Source organism: Sinocyclocheilus anshuiensis, unplaced genomic scaffold (genome assembly GCF_001515605.1).
Source record: "Sinocyclocheilus anshuiensis isolate Anshui unplaced genomic scaffold, SAMN03320099.WGS_v1.1 scaffold42, whole genome shotgun sequence".
Classification (NCBI taxonomy): Eukaryota; Metazoa; Chordata; class Actinopteri; order Cypriniformes; family Cyprinidae; genus Sinocyclocheilus; species Sinocyclocheilus anshuiensis.
Window position 1 is genome coordinate 644,144 of NW_015546057.1, and position 4,127 is coordinate 648,270.

At 34.4% G+C, this 4,127-nt stretch overlaps 1 pseudogene; it reads left to right on the forward strand.

Moving 5' to 3' along the window:
• The first annotated feature begins 107 nt into the window (after positions 1–107).
• Positions 108–4,127, forward strand: part of LOC107699318 (tRNA pseudouridine synthase-like 1) — an 18,455-nt pseudogene continuing 14,435 nt past the window's right edge.

Consider the following 4,127-nt stretch of genomic DNA (forward strand, 5'->3'; position numbering starts at 1 on the left):
TAAAAAGACAGTATAAGTCATTATAATCAGTAATTATGTCCCCACTGGATGCAGCAAATGCCTCGTTTGTAATGGGTTTTAATGTTTTTGTCTTGTCACGCTGGGACATGGCATCAAAGTATGGTAAGGGGCGTAACATTTCCGTCACACGCTTGAGGTATTCGGCCAATCACAACGCACTGGATAGCTGGGCAATCAGAGCACACCTCGCTTTTCAGACCGATGAGCTTTGTATAAATCAACGCGTTTCAGAAAGGTGGGGCATAGAGGAGCAACAATAATATACAGTATGTGGAAAATAATGTGTTTTTTTTTAACCTTAAACCGCATAAACACATTTCATTACACCAAATACACAAAATAATGTTCTTTTTAGCAACGTCATATGACCCCTTTAAACTTCCAACACATAGAAAATGATTATTTTCAAACCAAACCAAACATTGTATACATATTATTACTCTTTACAAAGTAAACTGATCCAAAGACTGAAATTATATATGTTTTGAATAACTTGACATTTCAATGGCTGTTTTTAAAACAGGCATCGCTTTGGCTTCTAAATGTCAGACAGCGGTGGGTTTTCACTCACATGGCTGTAATTTGTGTTGAACATGACTGGTGTTGTTTGACTGCTTTTATTGTCCTCATTTGTAAGTCGCTTTGGATAAAAGCGTCTGCTAAATGACTAAATGTAAATGTTTTGTGTCTTGCTATTACTAGGCATATACAACATCTGATGACTAAAAAAGAAAGAAAAAACAACAACATCAGAATCTTTTTTTATTGACTTCCGTAGGATACATCTGTTACTGCTTTTCCAATCCCGTTAACGACTCGAACTGACAAACATTAAGCGAATAGATCAGGAAGCATGCAAAAATCCGCCGCCCGTAATTGAATCTTTTTCCAATATGCAGGGACCAAATATAGGTGTGTCTCTATGACAACCACACTCACGCTTCCTTCTATTGATCTGCTATAACAGCACACACATGCGGTAAATATCGGTTTGTCCTTCTGTCCTCAGTGGCGTGATGAAAGCACCAGCAGACGAAGCTGTAGAGGGAGTTGAGAATCATTTAGAGGTCAGTCTCTCTCTGCCTGACAATTCAAAACAATTGCTGTGTGTTTCAAAATAGCCTCAAATAGTTTTTCCATATGCCACTAGTTGGTTGTTTCGGTAAGAAAATGTGTTTTTTGACACTAAAATCAAACCACTGCATCTCTGTTTCACTCATCTGCATTGAAATCCTCTGACTGTTGCTTGCCTCAAAACATCTGCCATCCTCTCTCAACACAACGTCTGCTCATTAAATTGCATTTCTTTTGGAAATGGAATATAAATATACTGCGGTAAAATCCTTTTGTGTGATGCTTTTCTGTTGGCAAGACGGATAGTTGTTGTTACATGGCTTGGATGGTCTCTGTGGAGGTACTTTTGCCAAATATTTTAGTTAACCCAAGTATGCCTGATACATGAAATAAAAGTGATTTAAAAAAGAAATGAAACAGTTTATGTATAGCTATGCAAAATAATAATAATAGTAATTATAACAAAGTAATATGTAAAACAAAAAATACACATCATATACATCAGGCTTTTATGACACATACAGTATATTATGAAATAGGAGAATATTTTCCTATATACAGAGAGAAAATCAAAAAGCAAAACATATGCAAATTGGTGCAGATGTTGTTATTTAGCTATATGGCCCAAAAATAAGATGCGATTCTGATTGGCTTGTAATGTAAATCAATGAGATATTTTTTTAACAGACTACTTAAATAGAATATCAGTATATCTCCCAATCATATGTCTTTGTAAGATGACATATACAGTACATGCTTTGTTTTATAATCAAAGGTTTGTATTAATTGTGAGGGAAAAACATATAATCAATGCAATACACTGATGATTGAAAGATGTACAAATAAATGTTCCTCAGAAGGCTAATGTATCATATTTGATGCTCACATTTTAACACAATATTTCTAAATAATGATGTATAGATAAGATAGCCAAAGTTGCTTCAGTCCAGATAGTGTTCATCTATATCAATATAAAAGTTATTCTCATGCTTACTTCATAAAAATCAGTAGATTTCACATGAAAAAAAACATAAACCAAGACCTGAAGCTGGACATTTTTAAAATTGCACTAAAATTTAGCATATGAAAAAGTGTAAATGATCATTTAGAAGGCAGAATGCATATAGAAGGTTATGTATAACAGTTTTTTATAGCAACGTTGATCATGTAGAGGCCTTGGAAATTAATGTATGTAATATGATACAGTAGGGTTAAGAATGATTGCCCAAAGTCAAATTGTATTTGATTCAAAGGTTATATTTTGATATCTCTCTAAGCCAGAAATATATATGTATAATGTCATGATGTGACCAGAGCTGTCGCGCAGATGAAAATTCTATAAGACATTTATGTCAAAGAGGCTGAGTAGAGGTTTTGTTGAATATAAAACCACCGCAAACTGAGTATTGTCAGTAAAACCATGTTCCCCTTGAACAAAACTCCACTAACAGTCTCTGATTTTTTTTCATTCCCACACATTATCAGTGTTGTAATTATGTAAGTTGCAGTTAACTTGGTTTTTAATCTCCATTTACAGAAGCACACTCATAATCAGGTTGTGCTAGCATGCCTTTTATTATAATATTGCAGTAATGATGGAAGGTGGATTAAAAACCTCTGACAAAGTTTCATTTATGTAAAATTCATATGTGATATAAACTCTCTTTATATATTCAGTTTAATGTCTGAAAACATCTGGGATTTAGAATCTTATTTAAACCAGGAAATAATGTTTTAAAGGAATAGTTTACTCAAAAATGAAAATTTGCTGAAAAGATTCTCGGAAATTCAGCATTACATCACTGCAGTGAATGGGTGCCGTCAGAATGAGAGTCCAAACAGCTGAAAAAAAAAACATCACAAGTAATCCACACCACTCCAGTCCATCATCTTGTGAAAGTCTTGTGAAGTGATAAGCTGTGTGTTTGTAAGAAACAAATCCATCATTGAGGTGTTTAACTTTAAACCATCGCTCCATAATCCATAATAACCTTTCCTCCAGTGAAAAGGTCCATTGGTGAGCAAGTGATGTCATGCTAAATTTCTCCAAATCTGTTCCAATGAATGAACAAACTGATCTTTGATGGTCGAGGGTGAGTAAATGAGCAAGTGTGGGTGAGCAAGACCTGGTCGATGCCTTAAACTTCCACTTGAAAGCAGAACCTATAAGGTTGGAGTCTTTTAAGGGATTTAATAAATGTTTTTGCACCCCTTTTTTATTTTATGTTATTTTTTTAATTATTATTTTTTTTACAATAGGAAAAATGTAAAAGAAATTAATACCTTTTTTTCAGAAAGGATGCATTAAATTGATCAAAAGTGAAAATAAAAACTAGGGATGTAACGATTCACTCAACTCACGATTCGATTCATGATTTTGATTTCACGATTCGATGGTTAATCGTTACATCCCTAATAAAAACCTTTGCATTCTTACGAAAAATAGTCTTTTATAAAATCCAGTTCTTATGAATTTATGTTTTTAGCTGTTTTTAGCATCGATAATAATAAACATTTTTCTTGAGCACCAAAACAGCATATTAGAATGATTTCTGAATGTCCATTCCAATGGAATTCTTTAAGGAAACTAAAAACCGGAGACTACATAACACACTAAAATAGAAAATGTGACATTACCAGGTTATAAGGGAGCAATAAGGCATTACCTTCTCAAAGTTTTTCTTTTAAAAAGCTTTCAAACAATGTCACTCTCTGTGTAGTATCACAGAGGTCAGAACAGGGCTAATTCACATCTTCTGCAGTCTTTGGAGGTTGCTTAGTTGTGAAAGATCAGGGCCAGTTATCTGAAAATTCATGGGGAATTACTAGGATCCCCAGTCGCTGTTGTGCAAGGGACAAAATCCCATGTTGCTCCAGGGGGACCTTCCTTGTATTCAATGCTGTGTAAATTGCTTTTACAAAGTCACCTTGACACATCCTCTGTAGTGAGGTTAACCTGGGATGGTGCTTATATGTCGCTTTGCTCTTACACTCTAAAAAATGCTGGGTTGTTTCAACCCAACTTTGGGTCA